Source organism: Megalopta genalis, chromosome 14 (genome assembly GCF_051020955.1).
Source record: "Megalopta genalis isolate 19385.01 chromosome 14, iyMegGena1_principal, whole genome shotgun sequence".
Lineage (NCBI taxonomy): Eukaryota > Metazoa > Arthropoda > Insecta > Hymenoptera > Halictidae > Megalopta > Megalopta genalis.
In genome coordinates, this window is record NC_135026.1 from 8,317,163 (window position 1) to 8,340,657 (window position 23,495).

General features: G+C 40.8%; 1 protein-coding gene across 5 annotated transcripts in view; it reads right to left on the reverse strand.

Moving 5' to 3' along the window:
• The window catches only part of Tet (tet methylcytosine dioxygenase-like), a 247,985-nt gene that overhangs the window by 83,995 nt on the left and 140,495 nt on the right, over positions 1-23,495 (reverse strand). The gene's annotated exons all lie outside the window — the stretch shown is intronic.

Consider the following 23,495-nt stretch of genomic DNA (forward strand, 5'->3'; position numbering starts at 1 on the left):
TCAATAACTGTCGCTAGAACTTGCGTGCTACTGAATGTCTGTTCCAATTACTATGCCGCACTGATCGGGATGAGCAGACCTAATCTAAAATCCCAGATTCCGCCAAAAAGGACTCAACGAGTGCCAGTAGAAATTGCTTGCCATTGAAACTCTGTTTCAATAACTATGTCTCACAGATCAGAATAGTGAGACTTAACCTAAAATTGCAGCTAGTGTCCAAGATGATACAATGATTATCCCTAAAATTTGATTACTATTGAAGATCTGTTTCGACCACTATTACTGCATACAATATATCACATCAATATTGAGTAATTATTGTTCAGAAAGTGAACTCTCTATTTCCTCACGTAGAAGGCCCCGTTAATTTGTGATTCGGCCCTGGTCCGGTCAAGCGACGCTCGCGCCCAGTTGTTTACACTTTGTGCCAGTTCCCGCTGAACGGAGTATAAGTTAGGTTAACGTTAAATCTACAGAGCTCTAAAAACAACTAACAAGCGTTGCCTTGGACAAACTACGGGAAAGAATTTATTTAAATGTTTCACAATTTTGGTAATAGCGTGTGCCTGAATAAAGAAATATATTCAATAATTTTTAATGTAAGCAGCTTTATCGCAACAATTATAAAATAAAAAATATGAAACCGGTCATTTGGCTGACGGTGGTAGATTAGGTTAAGGAACTCCAATCAATTAAGGCGGTCCAAGTTGTCATCGAAATTACGCCGAATCAGTCCCATCGCTAGCCCTCGCTATTGCACCGCCGTCCCACCCCCGCTTTTCGTTTCTTCGAATACACGATCGTTTCCCTGTTGCAGAGTCAGGTAGCCCCCTGAGCCCCCTGCGTCCCTCGATCATCCACCCACTCGAGAGCGTAGCCGCCACCAGTTAGGATGACGCGTTCGAATCTCTCTCTCTCCCTCTTTCTCTCTCTCTCTCTCCCTCCCTCCCACTCTCCGTCTCTGTCCTGCGGCTTGGTCGTTGCCATGCTCTCCTGTCCCTGTCCCTCGGCATTGTCGTTGCCGGCTACCGCCAACGACGGCGACCGCAGCCAGGTAGCCGGCCGCAGACGCTGCTACCGACAAAAGGTACCCACTTCGGCCTGCTCGATTCTTTCTCGTTGGTCCCGATCGAGCCTCGATTGCCCATTGTACCGGCAACGGTGGACCAGGATCGAGATAATGGAATGATAACAATATGTGGAACCGGCCGGCTCGATCGGGCCACCTCCTCATCACTTTGCGGAGTCATTCGTTCTCGCGATAACTCGGGTATACATATACGGTGGGCCGGTCACCGTGTTTCTCAGGCTCGATTTTCTTACGCGACACTGTCTCGACGGAGTACGCTCTTGTATCACGATGGAAATTCGTCCGTGGGAAAATTTATTCTACAGGAGCGAAACGGAGTATATTTCGATTAGATTGCCGGGCGCGTTGGGTGAACGGGAAATTTTCCTGGCCGGTTCGAGTTCATTCTGAATTGATGGTGCTTGTGGTGCGCGGGTTCAATTCACTGTACGCACGCTACATAGATAAATGTAAATTAAATTTTACCGTAGCTCGTTTCGCAATTTATTTTCTGGGGTACAGATTTAAAGACACTGTTTACGTAATTTTTCAGACCCTGCCGATGGTCTGACGAAAAAATGTTTCCTATCAAAGTTAATTAGTATTTAACCCACAAGAAATTGAAATTGTTTAAATTTAAGAAGGAATTGATTTTCGATGAAAAGACAAGGTCGCCGTTATATTTTTAAATGAAACTAGGTTATTTTAACTTCATAGTACTGTAGGCGACACCGAGACGAATTCAACGTTACATGAAAAAGTAAAAGTCCTAAAAAATTAAAAAATCATCCCTTAATTCACCTTTGCGACTCCTTCCTCAATAAATTGAACAGAAAATTTTTAACAGGAGAAAGGTTGCTCCAAATCATGAACTCAGATTTATTGCCCTAAAATATCGCGATTAAAATATAAAATTTCATAGACCATCCCTTAATCGACCACCGTTAAAAGTTGAACAGAAAATGTTAACAGGAAAAAGATGGATCTTCTTTTTTCCAAAAAGGGAACTTATAATTACTGCCTTAAAGTATCGTTGTCGGAAGATAAAATATCCTGAAACAATTTTGAAGTCATCCCTTAATTCATCTTCGCGACTTTGTCCCCCATCAAATTAAATAGAAAAGTTTTGACAGGGGAAAGTGAAATTTTCTTATCTTCAAGTCATGAACGCAAATTCACTGTTTTAAATTGTCTCTACTAAAAAATCAAATTTCTTAAATCATCCCTTATTTCGCCTGTCCAGTTCCATCCCCAAAAATTGAATAGAAAATGCTAATAGGAGAAAAACAGATTTTCTTGCTTCCAAAAGACAAAATTGCATTCACTGCCTCAAGATAACGTTATTGTAAAATCAACTTTTGTAAATCATCCCTTAATTTGCTTTTACAGCGCCTTCTCTATTAAATCGATTAGAAAATTTTAATAGGAGAGAGGCAAATTGTCTTGGTTTCAAAAGACGAACTCATGTTAGTAAATATCGTTATTGTAAAATCAATTTTCGTAAATCATCCCTTAATTGGCCTGTACAGTTCCATCCCCTAAAATTGAATAGAAAATGCTATTCCAGACCAAACTTCCAATGTCCGTAGTTCTAAGGTACTAAAAAAAATTCATCCATGTCTTCTTTTACCCTAAACTTAACCTAGACCTAACCTAAACTTAACTTAGACCTAACCTAGACCGAACCTCCGGTGTCAGTGGCCTCCAGGAACTGAAAAAAGCTGTCTCCACGTCTCATTTATAAAAACAATAAAAACTACATTAACCTCAAAAATCCAATGTCCCTTGGAATTCAAAAGAAATGTTTCCACATCTCTCATTATGAAAAAGAAGGGAATTGCATTACCTTCTCGATCCGACCGAATGAATTCCTCGTTTCAGCGACTCGTTTTTGCGAAGAGGCACGAATCGGTGAATGAGTTCAGAAGGAGATTGATCGACAGAAACACCGACACAGCCTGGGACTGCCCTTATCGTGGCAGTAAATAATCGCGGCGCTATAATTAACCCTCGAACGAGCCCTCCCCCAGCGGGTTGGAAAACAACCATCCTGGCGGTGTCATCGATATTTTAATTGTTCCGGCTCGTCAGCGAGCAAATCCGGTCGCCAGCGACGTCGATGGCCGCTTAATACTCGATTAAGTGTACAACTTTCTCCACCCCGTGTTATTCGCCTGGCTGTCTGTCGACGCTTCGACAGAGCCGGGGCCAGCCCCCTCGACGATATCTCCGGCGGGTCCTTTTTGTTTGCACACCGGTCGATCATTTCGCCGCTTTCCATCGGAGACTCGCGAGCATACGCGCCGGTTAGACGCGCGATTGGCCGGAGCGGAGCGACGCGGTCCCGAAGCGACGCGTTCCCTGAATCGGGAAACAGGAGTGGATATCGAGAGGGTGGCGGCTGAGAGATCGTTTGCCGGATATCCAACCGAGGGCAAAATGGCTCCTCGAGGGTTCGTTTATTAACGTCGCTGCAACTTGTTGCTGGCCGCGTTTACCCCGCTCGCTGAATAACCGCCCTTCTGACCTCGCCCGGAAGCTACCCCTGTCCACGTCGCTCCTTTCAAGGAAGCCAAGTTCAACCCTCCGCCTGCTCCTCGTCCTCCTTAGCCGGCCTGCCGAGACCCGCCAGACCGCGGACGAGCTTCCGCGTTTGCCAAATCACTTCTGCCACTCGAGGTAATCGCGGTTGCCCTTCGAGATTTCCCCGATTGCCGGCTTCCTTCGCCGCTCAACACCGGCATTGCGATAGCCACAAAGTGTATCTTTAGACACCACCGGAATCACAGACCCCAGTGCTCTTCAATCGGCTGTTTGCAATTTTTTTACTCCCGGAGCTTTTTCTATTTTTGTCGCCGGTGCGAATTGAGGGATGATTTGTGGAATTTGAGTTTTCGGTAGGGACCGAGAAAAATGGATCCAAGAAAATCTACACGTTCTCCTGATAATATTTTTCATTCGATTTTTTGGGGCCAAAATGGACTGGCGAATTAAGGGATGATTTACGAAATTTGATTTTGGAATAACGCTATCTTGAGGTGATGGATATGAGTTTGTCTTTTGGAACCAAGAAAATCTACCTTTCTCCTGATAATATTTTTCATTCCATTTTTTAGGGCGAAAATGGACTGGCGAATTAAGGGATGATTTACGAAATTTGATTTTGCAATGACAATATTTTTGGACTGTGAATATGAGTTCGTTTTTTGAAACCAAGATAATTTGCCTTATTCCTATATTTAAAAATTTTCTAATTAATTTAACGAGGGAGGGGCCGTACAAACAAATTAAGGGATGATTTACGATATTGGATTTTGAAATAACGTTATCTTGAGGCGGTGTATATAAATTTGTCTCTTGGAAGCAAAAAAATCTGTCTTTCTCTTGTTAGCATTTTTTATTCAATTTTTTTTTGGGGGGGGGGTGGATTTGGTCAGGGGAAATAAGGGATAATTTCGAGATTTGATTCTTCAGTAGAGACCATTTAAAGCAGTGAATTTGCGTTCATGACTTGAAGACAAGAAAATTTCACTTCCTCCTGTCAAAACTTTTCTATTTAATTTGATGGGGGAGAAAGTCGCGAAGGTGAATTAAGGAATGATTTCAAAATTGTTTCAGAACATTTTATCTTGCGACAACGATATTTTAAGCAAGCAAGCAGATCCGTCTTTCTCCTGTTAGCATTTTCTGTTCAACTTTTAAGGGTAGTCTATTAACGGATGGTCTATGAAATTTTATATTTTAAGGCAGTGAATTTCAGTTCACGATTTGGAGCTAAGAATATCAGCCTTTCTCCTGTTCAAAAATTGTCTATTTAACTTGATGAGAGAGGAATCACGATGGTGAATTAACGGATAATTTTAAAGTTGTTTTAAGACTTTTTATTTTTCAATAACGATATTTTAAGTTTGTCTCCTGTCAGCATTTTCTAGTTATTTTCGGGGTTGGAACTGGACTGGTAAATTGGGGGATTATTTATGAAATTCTATTTCCTTGTCTGACAGCAATAAAATGTCTTTCTTCTATCAATAATTTTTTATTTAATTCGATGTGGAAGAAATTGTGTCGGTAAATTATTTTATGAATGTTTATCTAGCTGTAATAATATTTCAATGCAATAATGTTGAGCTCATCATCTGTTGCCAATATAATTTCTCTTTTGTGTGTGTGTGTGTGTGTGTGTGTGTGTGTGTGTGTGTGTGTGTTTAAAATGTTCTATTTAATTTGTTGGTGGAAGCTACATGGGGATGCTCTTAAATTGTTTTAACAATTTTAACCTGTCATCAGTGATACCATAAATGTATCCGAATAACATAAAAATTTGCCTCTCTCCTACCGGTATTTGATATTAAATTTATAAACGGTAAAATTATGCAAATATATTAAGGGATAGTTTCGAAATTGTTCCAGATATTTCCATTTGTTAGCAAATATATTTCCAGCCGCGTAATTAAAATGAAACAAAATTTGTCTCTCTCCTCTTTTATTTGCCACTAATTTTACTGGGAGTTTGCAGAGTATTTTTCGAAACTTCAATGAATCAGAATTAAACATATACATATATTACATGAACCGTATGTTAACAACAATAAACAAGTCAGTGGAAAAATTACCAGAACGATACAAACGATGTGAACGGTGCTGACCGTAAAATCGAAATATAAGGTTATGTTCGTCCATAAGTTTCGCGTGTAAATGTGCACAGTCTCGGCCTGCTTTAGGAGATAACGAAGCTCAAGCACGAAATGTTTTTCCACCGTTCTACCTTCCGCTCGGGTCAGCCGGGGATCCACGGAATTAATCTAAACACACCGTGACATGTTTCTTGTTATATCGCAGGATAAATATTTATTCGCGCGGCCTACTGATAAACCACCGCGGAGGCAACGGTGTCGTCGCTGTCGTCGCGAGAAGGCACACACGTAACGCGCGTGTGCTCGCGCACACGAGCGCCACCGTTGCCGCACGATATCTTACGGCTCAGGTAGAATTTGCACACTTGTCGCAGTTTTCCAATCACATCTCGTGCTCCGACGGCGTCTCATCCCGCCGATCCGTCTCTATCTCGGCAACTATTTGTTCCCGTTGTTTGCCGATAACGTCGGGCCAGCTTCTCTGCGCCGTCCGTTCGAACGGCATCGGCCGAATTCGGCCGTGCGGAATTTATGAAACACAGAGGCAGAGGGTATTACATTATTTCGATACGATACTGGAAGCGATCCTGGCGTCCTCTGAATTATTCAGAAAGTTCTGCCGCACGGAAGAACGTCGGGAAATCTGACCCCGATACTTCAAAACTGGCATTATTCATGCACCGATCGATCGATTTTTAAGTGAATGCTACCCGGAAATTCGTTGGACCCAGGACGGAACAAACGGTCTTAACGATTTCTTGAGATTTTTCAGGGAGCTGCCCGTGATGGACGTCGCTCTGCCGCGGTTGATGGGAACAAGACGCTTTATCTTGGCCCGTGGTGTGGAAAACAAGACTGCGACTGACTATCTTATCCGCGGCTCGTGATAAGACGAGGGAGGGGCCCAGACGAGACCTAGAACGGAAATCGTGCCCCAATTCCGCCATCTTGCTTGTCGATTACCAATAAATTGGGTAACAGCTGCGATTTGTGATATTACGGTTATAATTAATTTTAACAGTTGTTAAAAGTACAATAGTTATAGTTAGTAGTATAAGAGTTATATTTAGTAGTGTTACAGCGAAATACATTAATAGCGAAACAGTTATTTGAAGTGTAACAGTTATAGTTAGTAGGGTAACAGTTATAATTAATAGTATAACAATGATTAAAATTGTAACAATTATAGTCAGTACTGTAACAGTTACAGTTACTTGTGTAAAAGTCATATTTAATAGTTGTAGTTGTAGTTATAGTGCAACAGTTATAGTTAGTACAGTAACAATTATATTTAATAATGTTGCCGTTATAATTATTAATGTACCAAATATTAATATAGTGTAACAGTTATAGTTAGTAAAGTATAAATAAAATAAAGTAGTTATAGTTAATAATGTAACAGTTATTAAAAGTATAGCAGATACAGTTAGTAGTATAATGATAATTAATAGTGGGACAATTATTAAATTGTAATAGTTATAGTTAGTACTCTAACAGTCATATCAAATAGTGTTACAGTTATAATTATTAGTGTACCAAATATTAAAAATGTGACAGTTATTGTTACTACTGTAAGACTTATATTTAATAGTGTTGCAGTTATAATTATTATTGCAACAGTTATTAAAGTTGTAACAGTTACAGTTAGTACAATAGTATAACAGTTATATTCAATAGTATCACAGTTATAATTAATAGTTTAACTCTTAGTGATAATAGTGCAAGTACTCTGATCATTCATCTACGTTCTCACAATTTACATTGTGCACGAATGTGAATTCTGAATTATATTGAAAAATATTGATGATTCAAATTATAACTAATAGTTGACCTAGAGATATGTACTAACTGTTTTATATAGATATCCATGTAATTATATAGATATCCACTGTAATTATAGATATCCATGCATAGTTATTTGGATTCAAAATAATAAACAGAACTTTATAAACCATTTTCACAAGTTCCACTATGAAATATTAATATACATATTAATATTAATATTTTATATACAAATATATAAATATAAATATGTATACAAATAATCTTGACAAAAAATATATATATATAATATAACATATTCAATTAACAATGTATCGTGAAACCTGTAAAAATGCAAAGGAATGATCATAAACCATAAATTGAAATCACAGTAATTGTTCTCTGGGTCAAAATGGACCCGAGCTGGAGCGTCAATAACATGAACCACACGAAAGATTATCTAACACGACGAACGGCCAATTTAGACATTACACTTATCTGGGAACGGTCTTCTTATCAGGGACTTATGAATCATGTCATCTGGGTTTAATCATATTTGACTAGCACTCTCAATTGAATGCACAAGGCGATAAAGAAACGCAGTCCGACGAGTTACGTGCGGCCCGCGCGTAAACTTCGATACCGAAACGATTCCTACGAGCGCCGAAGCGAAACATCGAATTCCATTAACATTTCGATTAGCGGGAAGACATACGTTCCTGTTATCCTATGCATGAAAATGAATTGCATTACGCTTCGCGCGTAAAATTTCGACGTCGTCCGAGTAAAACACAACGCGCTGCCGAGTCCGGCGTTATCGGGATCGCTGTTAAATCTGCATTTAAATTTAGCGCTAATCGATGATGGTAACCTAGTTAGAGTCTCGAAACGCAGATCTCCCGGCCGTTAGTCCGCTAAATCATCGAACTTTTAACATTGCGACCGCGACGGCGCTGCCGCGTACCGCGTTTATCAATATTCCACGTTATTTATACAGCCCATAAAATTCTGTTCCATCTGGAAAATATGCACGTTTCAATAACCGCGCGTGTTTATTTATCTCGCTGCCCAGACATTTTTGCAACTTCCGCTGCCGCAATATTTTCAGCAGCACGATAATTGCATCCGTGTCTTCAGCTTGCTTTTTACCACGACCGGAGTCAAATTCAACGGAAGCGTAAAATAAAACGGCGATCCGTTATAAATAAGAGGGACGTAATTAGCAATTCGATACGAGCTTTTTTAGAACATCCATAGATCCTTTTTCGTAAAGGAGTATATTAAAAGTGTATACACTAAACCGTTTGCAGCAATTTTTTGTTAAGTTATAACCTCACTTATGCGACAGATGCCATTTTTTGTACCTTCAAGAAAACAATTTTCGGGACAAATGTTGTTAATCGGTTATCTTTTCGAATTTCGTCGCGATAAAAATGCTACAAGCTGTTAAGTACACAGTGTGTCCCAACAATTTTGTTGGATCAGGAAGGAGGTGATTCTTGAGATGATTCGAAGTAACTTTTTCCTTTGCGAAAATTTTCTCCGCTGCTTCGTTAACGAGTTATCAACGAAAAACGACGGTCAATAAGCGTGCGAGTGCAGCTGGCGCTTCGGCGAGCGCTACGCAGCATTGGTCGCGAGGGCGGGGAGCGTCAGCCGCTCTCCGATTGGCCCGCGTTTTTCGCTAATAACTCGTAAACGAAGGCACGTAGAACATTTTCGCAAAGGAAAAAGTTTCTTCAAATCACCCGAGGAATCATTTCATCCCGTCGTACATCCTTTCCGAGTGTAACAGGAGTTCTGGGACACCCTGTATCTACCTCGAAAAATTCTAAAAAATAGTTGATATTAGTCGAGGAATTAATGAACTTGTTCGACGGTAATTAAAGGCTCGTTAATCGTGCGGGATTCTCCGAACGGAACAAACATCATCGTTGTGATCAGGGGGCGGTGGTTGTCGCGGAGGTGGGCCGAGCAAGTTCCCTCGGTCGCATAAATAACGTCGGCCGGCCCGTCCTAACTCGATTATTTCGCACGGTCCCGGAACTTCATTATCTTAACAACGAGAATCATGGGGAACGGTTGAGCAACGGGTTCCGTTGCGTCGTCGCTCGCATAACACTTAATGGTACTCTCCCCGGAAAAGAAACGTTTAAGCGGAATGGTACCTCTCGAGTGGTGAACGCTTATGGGGAACGGGGGACAACGTTTATGGGACGATTTAGTGGGAGCCGTCCGGGCATATTTATGGAAAATTGAATCCAGACTGGTACCACGCTCTCTAACGAATCTCTGCCGGAGAAAATTATACCGGAGTCCCGCTGTCGCTTCCGGGACCATTCTACGCGCTGCAGTACATTCGCGACCGGAACGTAATCGTTCGAAAATCTCTGACAGTGAAAACTGGTCCAGTAGATGTCCGTGACTTTTAGGTTAGTTTCGACGAAATCGCAGAGAAACTTCCTTGGCAAGACAGAGGTTAAGCTAAACCTAATCTAGATAAATAAATAAACGATATAATAAAATAAATATAATATATATTTATTTTATAATATAAATATATATTTTATATATATTTTATAATATTATAAAAAACGATACAATAAATAAATTATATTACGTGGAGCTATCGCAACCACTGTATACAATAAACAAATTATGTCATAGACCTAACCCTTCCACTATATACAATGAATAAATTATGACATGGACCTAATCCTTCCGCCGTTAACAATAAATAAATTATACGACATAGACCCAACCCTTTTACTGTATGCGATAAATAAGTTAGCTGACGTGGATTCAACGGTTCTACTCTGTTCAATAAATAAGTTGTTTAACCTAGATCTAAACTAGCGGTCGGTAAGGCAGGAAGTGACGTTCCAGCGATCTAGAATCCGTGTTTTTATGAGAAATAAAAATTTTCTCAGCACGAATTGCACGATGCAGGAGTTACGAGAACGTTAATTTAATGCAACGATCGTTTTAATTGGCTGAATAATAATGCAGCGGTGCTTTCGCTCGTTTCTGTTAAAACTGCACGAAAGCTCGAGTAAACAAGAATTCTTGTTTTGCGAATACCGTTTTTATATAAAACTTCGAGATCCATGCGAAATTTCAGCCAAGCCGAAACGTAAGATTTTCGAAATTACGAACGGAGACATATAAAACGGTAGAACAGCGTTGCCAAATCTTGAGTGCTTAATGCTTCACAATGATGCAAATGCGTGTGCGTAAAAAGTATCATCTCGAGTCTCGACTAGCAGGAGCTCTGATCCAACAACAATTTGGCGGTTAGATTTAGGTTAGGTTTGCATCGTGTTTCTTAGAACGTTTCCATGTACAGTAGCTTTGATTATCTGAGCCTGCGAGCCTAAGATAATTTAGAGGTTAGGTCTGGTTCATATCAAGATAACCTTGAAGTCAAAAACTGTTTCAAAAACAAGATGGAGCAGGTCTCGGCATTATTTGTGCCGGTTGCTAGACTACCTTCAAAAAACAGTGGTCGTGGAGAATTGCACGTAGAAAATCGTCGCGGCAACGTTGACGCTGGAAATCAAAACAATGGTTGGTTCCAGTATGGCGTTACAATAATCTGTGTCGGTGTAAGAGACCGGTGCAACAGCAGAGTTTCCGCGGGTGAATAGAAACGGGCCAGTTGGCAGTGTGCCCAGAAAGAACTGGATCATTAGTGCGAAACTGAAGAATAGTACCCGAGTAAATCGCGGCGACGTACGCGAGCATGCCAGCTGAAAGGACTTTCGGAACTAATACGCAGCGAGGAGGAATCTCCTGTATCGTGCGCGCGCGAGAGCTGAAAGGCATCGGCGACGCTTTTCAAGGTCGATTACGAATTCACGAGAATTAACTGAAACTGTATATTAATCTGTATATTAATAAAATAAAAATAAATAAAAATAACTGTATATTTTAATAAAATATTAATATATTAATTATATTAATATAAACAATTCTAAATTCTTTAGATAAATTTTACAGTTAACTATGGATGCTAAGTATAGACCCTCGGTTATACGAACTGATTAGGCGAACGTGAACGATCTGAACATAGCAACAAAGCTAGATCAATTGATTATTGATTTCTCCAGCAGATGGACTCGTGTATGTATAGCCTTAGGATCTAGCATCTAGGATCTATCTCAAGCATTCTAAGATAGATAAAGCAAACCTAAACTAGACATAATCTACACATGAACCAGACCTAACCTCTAAATTGTCGTAAGCTCAGAGGCTCGGATAATCAAAGCTACCGTACATGAAAACGTTCTAAGAAACGTGGAGTAAACCTAACCTAAATCTAACCGCTTAAATTGTTGTTGGATCAGAGCTTCGGCTACTTGACGCGCTACTGTACATTCGAAAGAGTGAAGAAAGACATAGGAAATCTAACCTAGACTTAGCCTAGACATGAACCAGACCTAACCTGTAAATTGTCTTAGTGTCAGAGGTTCAAATAATCAAAACTACTGCGTATGCAAACGTCCTAGGAAACATGGAGCAGTCCTAACCTTAGATTTAACGCAGACATAACCTCTGAATTGGTTTAGGAACAGCACTACGAGTGATCGAGGGTCTATAGTACATTTAATCAATCAGCTGTTTTTGAACGAGTATACTCGACATGACACAAAATGTTGCCACTTCTTCGTGACGAGTATACTCGTCAAAAACAGCTATCTAGTTATGTCAAGGTTATATACTTTGATATTCTTTATTAAATTATAGATTTTATAAAAGTGTTGTGTTCAAACAAAATATAGAGAAAATCAATCATGTGCAGTACAGATTTTATGACAGTATTGTGTTTAAACGAAATATGAAGAAAATCAATCATGTCCAGTATAATTACTACATTGCGAATCATTATGTAAAATAGATATTTTCAAAGACGATCGTAGAAACCAGAAATTAAATAAAAATAAATCGTTTCTTTTAATAATTTTAATACCTTGAAAACAGCATACCAATATCATTAATTTGTATCAATGTCATCGCAATTTTACATTTTAGCCACCCATTTTTGCCATAAACGCATCAAATCCGCCACCTAATAATTACGCTAACTCGCACATTTTTCAACGAGATCGCAACTGCTAACCGACTAAACAGCCTAAGAGACATGCAGCATCAAACCAACCCCGGACCTAACCTCCAAATTCTGCAAAACCTAATTCAGACCTAACCTCCAAATCGACAAAAAGCTAGCTCCTTCAGCCAGTTCTTCAGCAAACACCTGAACTTTTCTAACTCAGCCTATCATGACCCCAAAGGGTGTGTCTAACGAAGTAAGTTCGATCGAAACAATCCGGAACAGAGACAAGAGGGGGCCCCGTTCTACCGTCCCAATTCGTTCGTGCACGTGAAGACCGCGGCGGGGAGCTGACCGTGGCAGTGATCCGTCGCCTTCGCTGCAGCGATGTGCTCGTGCGGCGACAATCAAAACTGTTTCAACCCCGACCGACGTCGCTTTTTCCCGCGTATTGCTCGCCGAGGGGTGAACCGGGGGAAAAAAATGTCAAAAAGAGGAAGACAAAGGAGGGGACGTGGGGGGAACGAAGGAAGGGGTGTGCAATGCACGCGGCGGTGCACACGGATGAGAGGGAATTAGCATTTTATTTGTGCCTCGCGCGCGCGCGCGTCCGATCGATATTCACGGACAGGTTCGTCTTCGTTTTCCGTTGGAACCTTCCGAGCCGACACATTGTTCGCGAATCCAAGATGGCGCCCGGCACCGACACCTCTGCCGCCAACGACACCCCTTCTACTGATATCCCTTCGGGCTCCCCTCCACTCTCCCTCTCGCCCTCTCTCATTCTCTCATTCTTCCAGTCTCTCTCTCTCATTCTCTCATTCTTCCATTCTCTCTCTCTCTCTCTCTCTCACTCACTCTCTCTCTCCCTGCTCGCCTAATGCAATTTAGTCGACGACAACGGCCACCTGGAGGGGGCAGAAAGCGAAGTGACGAGGGTGGGGATCGGACGAGGAAGACCGCTAATTATTTCACCCGCGACACCCCCGTGGCTCGATCTTCCAACGTCGATTGCCACCCCTGCGCGCATCCCCACGTCCCTCCGGCCGCCACGGATTTTCGATTAAATCGTTCGGAAGCGGGAACGAGCCGCGATCCGAGCCCCAGTCGGCCCCGATTTCGTCGCCTGAAAATTATAGTATCGGCTGGATCGTGATCATTTGCTGTCGACAACCAGGAAACTGGGCCAATTCGATCTTCCTTTCTCTACGCCGATTCTTTCCGCTGCCGTGATTCCATTTGCTCGCGGGAAACCTGCGATGGTATATCCTTCGTCCTCTTTTATTTTTAGAATTTGCATTTTTTTTCGAACTGACGATGGAAATATATTAACTAACTACTTCGAACCGATGAGATCCTGCTTTCACAAAATTACGTGCTAGAGCCCTGCCTTATCGACGCCATGCGTCAACGCGACATCTCTGTCGCCGGTACGTATCTAGTCGCCTCGTTTCTGCTAACAACTTCAACATTAAATATGTCGAAAATTATAAGCGGTCTGCACCCGAAACCGGGTATCGTTGGATTCAGTTTCTCGAGCTGAATCTCATGCGCGAAATCTCGTGAAAAACTGAGCGTCGCGAGCGGGGACCTAACCTTTCATTTGCCGCAATTTTTAACGATGGATAATGGACGCAGCTGTCACGAAGCGCCGAGGAAATCAGCATGTTGAGAAATCGACGATTTACGTCGATCAGCGCGCTCAGCCGGGAATAGTGTACGGACAAACAAGACCGCAACCGGAAGTGACTGACAGAAGCCTTCGGAAACCGCAGAAGCCGAGGAATAATTCACTCGAGACGAAGGAAGACGGGGGACGCGAGAGAGTTAGGGACGGTCGAGGTCGAGCAACAGTCTTCTTCTGCCCGTAAGTTGAGGGGGCCTTTGACGCGCGAAGGACATCGTTGTCTCCTTAAACAGACAGCCTCGCGCCGGTGTTTTCTTTTATTACGATGCACCAGTGGCTCTTCAGACGGGACGTGGGCACGGCAGTGGACGGCCGCGTGCACAGAACCGTGGAAAAAGGACGAACGCAGGCCGGGCTTTTCAAGCTCTCTCAATGGAAGTGCTCTCTCTCTCTCTCTCTCTCTCTCTCTCTCTCTCTCTCTCTCCCTCTCCCTCTCCCTCTTTCTCTGATATAAACTTCCGTTTCATCGGTGACACGCCAGAGTTTTTCGGCTTTGCCTCTTGTGCGACTCGAACCGCTGATTATTCGCGACGCTCGCGTTACAGGCTCCCGCGCCGAGGACTCTCGAGCTACTATTTTCCAAGCTTTTGACGACACGTGGAACTTTTACTGCGCGCAGGGTGTCGCTGAATTATACCGGGTGTCCGTCGATAAGTGCAGTTTGAAATGACTTGTGTGAACCGTTTGACTTTGGGAAAACAACGTCGAACGTATTTTCTGCGCTTCTTTTTTTCGTGTAGAACACGTTAATGCGAGACAAAACATTTGTCAAGGTCATTCGAACGTTTTCTTTTTTCATTTGTTAACGGAATGCCGTAATCTTGGATGAAAGAGCGTGAGAGAATGAATTCGGTAAAAATACAGTATTTAAAAAAATTAGGTAACGTTTATGCGGATAGGACACAATTTTTTATGTTCGGCGTTGGATCTTCGAGAGACTAAGGTCGATTGTGCGGCGAGTTGTTTTTGTAATTGCAGCGCCAGTGGGTAGTTGAGATTCTGACGATTAAAATGAGTCCAAACACGACGTGAAACGCATTACGTGGAGCTTATAACTATATACCGGGTGAACAAAACGATTTGATCACTTTGGATGTTTTATTTGATTTCTAATAATGTCTGCAGATGTCAGAGAGATACATTGTTTGGTTTCAATGAAGGAGTAATGTTAAGACAAATTAAATATTTTCCTCAAAGTTGCACGAGGTACATATTTTCGTATTTTTATCACTATAGCGTAACAGTTGTCGCCAAAATCAATCCCAACACACAGAATCAGTCGGCAAAAAATATTTTGTTTCAATGTTTTCTCACAAGCGATCAAAACCAAGTAAAATCCTCGAAATGATCGGGTTATTTTGCTCACCCCGTAGATTGCTTATTAATTAATCTTAAAACAGCTTAAACTAGTCCGATTTCTATCGTGTTTGGACTCATTTTAATCAGAAAAACCTCAGCTATCCATTGGTGGTAAAATTATAAAGCTTCAGTTCGCGTGCTGACTGCCGAATCGATGCGAATTGTAGTACCGTGCTTCGACATTCTCCTCTCGTCATCCGGACGTCGGATGACCCTGCTCTAAGCTCCGCGCTGCCGGCAGCGGACAATAAAGCGGGGACACCCGGACGTGAAATAAAAGAACTTTTCGGACAGCCGACGAATTTCGGACGAGTTCGAAGGTGCAGATAATAAGAAAACGTAATGACCGCGGGGACGGTAAAGAAACTGAAGTCGTTCAAAATGGCGCGGGGATCGATCGAGCGATGAATATAAATTGAAACGGCGAAAAAACGGAATTGCATTCTATCACGAAGACGTTGCGTCGGCACAGGTGCCGGTACACGTGTGCACCGGTTGTCTCGGCCGGCGGGGGCGCGAAGGGGAGGATCGATAGCGCAACGGCCGCAACGAAGATATCGAATGCTCGTCGAACACGATGGATATCATCGTCCGTAGAGGGTAACGATAATATTCGGACACTTTTTGAAACTCGAATAACATTTTCAAAATTGGGTTAAATGACCGAATATAAATAATATAAAACAGTAAATTAACAACATGCGTCTAACTTACCAAAAAGATCATCAATGTTTAACACTGATAATTTATATTATATTATTTATATTATTATATTGTTTATATTATTTATATTATTTATATTATTTACATTATTTATATTATCTATATTATTTACATTATTTATACTATTTACGTTATCTATATTATTTATATTATTTATTCTATTTATTCTGCATTAGGAAATAAAGTGCGTGTTATTTTTTCGTCACAGGGTATATTATTTACTTCTTGACTGATAGTAAACGCCAATTACCAGTCCCCCGATCGTCGCGCGTTTAGAATACAAGGCAATTGTCTCGTCCCGCGAAAAAGCTCCACCCCCTCCTCATTTAGGGCAGCCAGCCCCGTGATTGACGACTCGGTGAGAGGTGACGTGCACCGACTCGAAAGCGTACCAAACACTATTATTTCGTCTTGGAACCCTTCGGGCCCATACGGAGCCCACCAGTTACCGACTATTAAAAGTATGCTACTCATCTCGGCGAGAGCATCGCGAAAAAATTATTTATTGCCGTTTGTTTTCTCGAGATTGCCGTCGGTGTATCGTTTTCACTTCGCCGGACGTGAGCGTCGGAAATGAACGGTTTGCGCGAGCCAAGATAAGCGTTAAAATCTATTCAACTTTTACTTCGTCATGTTTTTTGTTAGAATGTTGTACGCTTAAATTTACATGCGAGAAACAAAATTATATTTTTAGTAATTCTTGTCGTGCTTTTATAATTGTTGCGCCAATAGATTGCTGAGATTCTTCTGATTAAAATGAGTCCAAACACGATGTAACTCAGACCATGTTTATTGAAGAGTTATATACTGGGTGAGCAAAACAGCTTGATCACTTTGAATATTTTATTTCCCTTTCGATAATATGCGCAAACGTCGTGGTTTGAATAGACGGATAGTTTGATAAACAGACCACTTTTTTCGAGTCTGTCGCCACGCTTTTTTTACATGATAGTGCATATTGTTATTATTATGATGTAATATATATAGTCAAGATTTATCGAACTACCCACAATTAGTCACCAAAAAATATTTTACTGTGACATATCTTCAAATTAACAAAATCAATAAAATATCAAAACTGATCAAGTTATTTCGTTCACCCAGTATATAGTGATAAGCTCTACGTGGTACGATTTACATCGTGTTTGGACTCATTTTAATCAGAAAAATCTCAGCTATCCGTTGGCACTACGATCATAAATGTAACGCGACAGATAGTAAAAATGAAATTTGCTTTATCGCGTATATATATTTCTCGGTAGTGCACCTTTGAATGCCGAGGCTCGACCGTCGCAGCTCGAGTACTGCATCTATCTCGCTTCCGCTCGTTATATCTGCTCTCTTACTTCGTCGAGTCCTGCTCGAGTCCGTTCTCGAAAGGAAAAGGTGCTCCACACCCGTAACTCGAACTATTTTTCACGCGATAATGATCGAAGCACACGTTTCGTTTCTTGTCTAATAAAATCGAGAAATCAATTTGCGTGCGCGTTACAACGCGAAGCTATGAATTATTATAATACTCGTTAGAAGCAGCTATTAATCTATCGGACGGCCGAACAAATAACACAATGCACACCAATTAGTATGCATTATTCTGCATTATTATACAGTGCTCGTTATCGCCAGATCGCAGACTTTATGAATTTCCGGTGTACGGGGAACGGTGTAGAATACAATGTCCAATCCAAACATTGATAAATATTTATTCCTCGTTTAGCATAATAAATCTATTAACCTTTCCAGCAGATTTTTCCACGATCCCGTTTGGTGCTAGACAATCATTAAAAAGCCCTAGATGGAAACTGTATTTACGAGCGAAACGAACTGAGGAACCGATTTGAAAATCAATTACAATCGATTACAATCAGATACAATTATGCAATTTCTCAGTTCTGTTATCTTATGAATATTCATTCAAAATATTTTGCAATTTTCCTTTTACATGGTAATTTGAAAATTTTTACAGATTTTCAAATCAGATAGCACTCTTTGCATTTGAAATAAAACTACTAGAAAATATTGCGAAAGAATATTTACTAGTAAATCGTATTTAGTACATTTTTAGATCAATTAATCTTTTCCACTTAAAACATAATAATATTGAGAAAGAATATTTACAAGCTAACCGAACGAAAAAATTGCATAACGAAAAACTGTACAGGTTTCGCGAATTAAAACATGAATTTTCCATTTAAAAAAACGAACTGCAAAGTATTGCTGAAAAATTGCATAATACAACGCTGTACGAATTTTTTAACTGATTGGTACTTCTCATTGAAAAAGGACAGAAAAATATATGCAAAAAAAAAACAATTTATAAGAAAACTGAACTGAAAAATTCCATAAATCTGTACTAATTTTCAAAAAATTGTAAAAATTTTCATATCATTTAGACTTTCTCATTTAAGAAAACAATTAAAAAATATTGTAAACGAATATTTACAAGAGAACAGAACTAAAAAATTGTATAATAAAAAGCTTTACAAATTTTCGTGATAGTTGACAACAAGTTGATATTTTCCAATGAAAATGAAATTTCAAAATGTTGTAAAAGTAACATTTTCAAGGAGGAACGATTACAGAATTAAAAAATACATCCTATTAACAAAGATTACAGATTAGTGCAAAAGACTGTCTACCAGTATACCAAAATAAAAAATTGCACAAATCTGTATAAATTTTCAGAAACTCTAGCAATTTCGTAATTACTTAGCTTTTCCAAAAAAAAATTGCGAAAAGATCGGCGAGCTGAAATATTTATCCGCTGGAAGACGGAGTGAAGGGGGGGGGGGGGGTTCGTTGGTAAAAAAGAAAAAAAATTCGGAAAAATGAAACTGGAGCGCGGGAGCCGTCGCGGGGACGAGCTGCTCGCGGGAACCGGAAGTGCTCGGCGTCGAGGCCGGATCCAGGAGCGAGGGATATCGATGGCACGGCGGTGCTGCGGCGAAATTTCTCGCATGGTTTCGTCACGAATGAATTTTCTTTGGCAGTCGGCGGAGTTCGAGAACTGACATTAAGCAAGCCGCGGGTATTGATCGGGCCGCGGCGCGCCTGTGCGCCTCCGCAACCGCCATGTTTAAAATGCTCGCGGCCCGCGATCCGCCGTGTTGCATTTCCACCTTGAACGATATCTCATCCGAACGTTTCTCGCACAGGTCCCGCCGATTTATCCGCGGCCATTTGTTCGCCCGATAGCTCGCGGCCCCCGGCGGCCATTTTCCCGCGCGAACTTGCTCGCGCAGCTCCGAGGACGCACGGAACACTTCCGAAGCAGGATCTCCCGTCGTAGTTCGTCTTCGTTCCCCGAGATATTTAACTAAATGGAAATTTATGTCCGAATTCGAAGTTTCGGAAAGTTATCCCGGGATTTTTGTTTTACCGTATCCACCGCCGCGGCTTGTGCCTCATTCCGACGGGAACTGCAACGTCTTCCGGACGGTTATGACTCGGAATTTCTGTACGGTAAATTATGGACGCCGTTTTTTCCGATTTTCTGCGGGCAGATTTTAAATTCGCCCGTTGCAAGGCTCGGGCTGGATAGAAATGCATCCCGTAATTATTCTAATAAGATATAGGTTATGTGACGATAGTCATTAATTTTGATGTTTTATTTCATTATTTTTTTTAGGGAGATGTAACGATTTTAGTAAGAAGGAGATATAGGCTCAAAACTTTCCAAAAATGTTTTACCATTTTATTGTAATTTTTCTTGCAGTTTCGAGAATTTTTCTGCACCGATTCCGCTCGAATTTTGCATACGGCTTCGTTTTACGTAGGAACAATGTTTGCGAGAAGGATTTTTCGCGATTCGGATGACGAGGCTCAAAATTTTGACAGAAATGTTTGACCTCGAGTAACCTTGAAAACTTTTGTGCTTCCACTTGACGCAAATTTTACGTAGAGCTACGTTTTCCATAAGAACGATGTTTGCGAGAAGGAATTTTCGCGATTCGAAAATTAAAATATCTTAACTTAATTTTAATAATTTTAATTAACTAAATTTTGTATTTATATTATTTTATCAATTCATAATAAAAATGACCAGATCAAATATAAAACAGTAAAATCATTTAAGGCCTTCGAAATTATCTTCCTATATCTTGCAACTCGTCTAAACAATTTTTATTTTACCCAAAAATTAAAACTTATCATTCCAATGGCATTTCCTACCTTATCGATATGTGCATTACCTTTAATTTCATTTCCGAGTCATAAAATTCTCCCCAAAAAAATATCCTCCCCGCGCAAGACGAATCAATCGAACTACAAACTTCCGAAACAAATGCTCGAATTTTCGAATGAAATTGCGTCGATGATCAATCCGCATCGAATCATTTTGTGCAGCTTCGTTAATAGTAATTTCGCGGGCTTAAAACAGGCCGCGAGTCCGAGGCGAAACGAAAATGTCGGTCGGTCCCGGCGAATATTTTCATTCTGCCGATATTTCATGCATTCGAATGGCACCGGGTTGCCACTTTTCGAGCGGGCTCGCGCGCGATTGGCCGCCCGGCGACGCACGGGGCGGGGTGGGGGAGCATTTTGCTCGCGCGTTACCGCGTCTCCGGGATTAGAGGAACGTGGCGGGTGAGTGGCCCGAACGAGGGCGCTCGAGAAAGAAGAGCGGTCGTCGAAACGGAAGAAAGATGTAGATGAGTGCGGGGGAAAAAGCGGCGAGTGAAAAAACCGCGAATCTAATTCCCGCCGAACCGAAAATAGAGCAGTTCGACGCCAATGGAGCGCGAGAACGTTGCTGTTAACCAAACGAGAAGCTGAATACCTTTTACGTAATGTATCTTCAACTGTTCGGAGACTAATAAGTGAGAAACGTTATCTGAAACGGCAGAGACGACGTCCTACGATAATGGACGAATTAGAAAGAGATATCGAATTGGTTTATAAATAATGCCATTCCTGCCTGAAATGTAAAACAACGAGGAGCGGTGTCGTTTTTAAATAGAATATCTAAAACTGTTCGGAAAATAGACAATGGAACAAAAAGTTGAGATGACGTTATACGATAATGAATAATGCAACGTGTTCCTGAAATGTAAATCGGAAAGCGGTGTCCTTTTTAAATAAGATATCTAAACCGTTCAGAAAATAGACAATGAGACAAAATGATGAGATGAAATCCTACGACAATGGTTAAATTAGGAAGAGCTACTGAGTCAAACTATAAATGACGTCGCTCGTTCCTCAATTGTAACTCAATGAAGAGCAGCGTGCTTTTTAAATAAAATATTTTAAACTCTCCAGAAAATTGAAAGTTGCCGCAAAGAAATGGTTCGAACAAATGTGATGAAGTGCTACGATAATGGCTGAATTATAAAGAGACGCTGTGTTGAACTATAAATAACGTCAATTGCTCATTTAAATAAAATATTTGAAATTCTTCAGAAAATAGGAAAAGGTCCGAGAAAGAAATGATGTGGCATCCTACGACAATGGACGAACCATGAAAAGATACTAAATCGACCCAAGGATAGCGTTACTGGATCTCTGAGTGCATATCAACAAAATAAGTTGAGAAAATGGTAACAAAAATGGTCCAAACGAATGCGACAAGGTCCTACGACAATAGATCAAGCATAAGAAGATATTGAATCACCGGTTAAATAATGTTATCTGTCCAAATGTAAATGAACGAGCAGCTTTATTAAAAAAAATATTAAAAAGTGTGCAGAAAATGGCGAAGAAGAAATGGTCCGAGAAAATCAGAGAAAATCCTACGACAATGGATTAAGCATAAGAAGACACTGAATCACCGGATAAATAATGTTATCTGTCCAAATGTAAATGAACGAGCAGCTTTATTAAATAAAATATTAAAATGTGTGCAGAAAATGGCGGGGAAAAAATGGTCCGAACAAATGAGACGAAGTCCAGCAACAATGGACGAAGCACAAAGAGATACTAAGTCGGTCCATAAATAACGTCCCTCGCTTCCCCGAACGTAAATCAACGGGAAACGCGTTTCTGTTTAAACGAAATATTTATTAACGCGAACGAGCGCAGTTCATTTGAAGTAAAAATTCGAAGAACTGTACGGAAACATAAAATGGCTGTGAAAGAGGGGCCATTACAGATAAAAAATCAGCGACGGTATTGAAAAGTGTGTACAGTTGACGTAGCAGTTTCCGAGAATGAGAAGAACGCACGGCCGTAGTAATTGTAAAATAAATCCGGAACCCGTTATTTTTACGTCGGAATTCCACCGTCGGAACGAGACCCGGGTTATTGTTTGTTTTACTGGACGTTTTACGAAAAAGACCGTCCGCGGATCACGTATCGGGACCGCCGTTCGAGTCCCCGGCAGCGGAAAGGTATGCCGTATTACTGCCCCCGGAAAAGAATAAACCATCCGTCCGTTTTATCGCCTTATATTTCGTGGTCCCTCCATTCTTTCGGATCGTCGAAGTTCGACAGCGCGGCGGCGTTTCGAATATTCGCGGACTTCATGATCCAATTTATTGTCGTTCCAAAGAGGCAACGGGAAAAAGAAAAGGCCGATATATTTTGATCGGCCGTTCATCCCCTCCCCCCAGCACTTTATTATGTGCCAGCGGCACTGAATGCGAATTTATGAAGCGGGTCTTAGACCTTTGCGTAGGCCGACCAAGAGTTTTGTTTATCTTTTACGATTAACCAGAAATTATAATCTCCAAAGATTGTTTAACGAGTGAGAGAATAAAGAAACGCATAGAGAATAAAGAAAATGACAGACGAAGTCTGTCGACGCTCGAGACTCGGCATTTAAAAGGATACCGCAACCAGAAAAGAAATAAACGCGCGACAATGAATATTCCATTGTCGGTAATTCTTACTTTATCTTCATGATTGCAGCATAAACGGATTTCTGAGATTTTTCCGATTAAAATGAGTCCAAACACGACGTAAATCCGATTAGTTTAAGCTATAGATAATATAAAGGGTGAACAAAGAATATCACTAGTTTTCTATCATCTAAAAATGTTTATCGAAACATTCGTTAATTCAAACCAAGCAATGTTTCTCTTTGATAGCATATTGTCAAAAAGCAAGTAAAACATTCAAAGTGTTCATCATTGTTTAGTTCACCCAGTATATAAGTAATGAGCTGAACGTAGACCGATGTACGTCGTGTTTGGACTCGTTTTAATCGCAAGAATGTCAGCAATCCATTGGCACTACTTTCGTGAAGGTAAAATAAAAACGAGTGAATTCGAAAGTGTC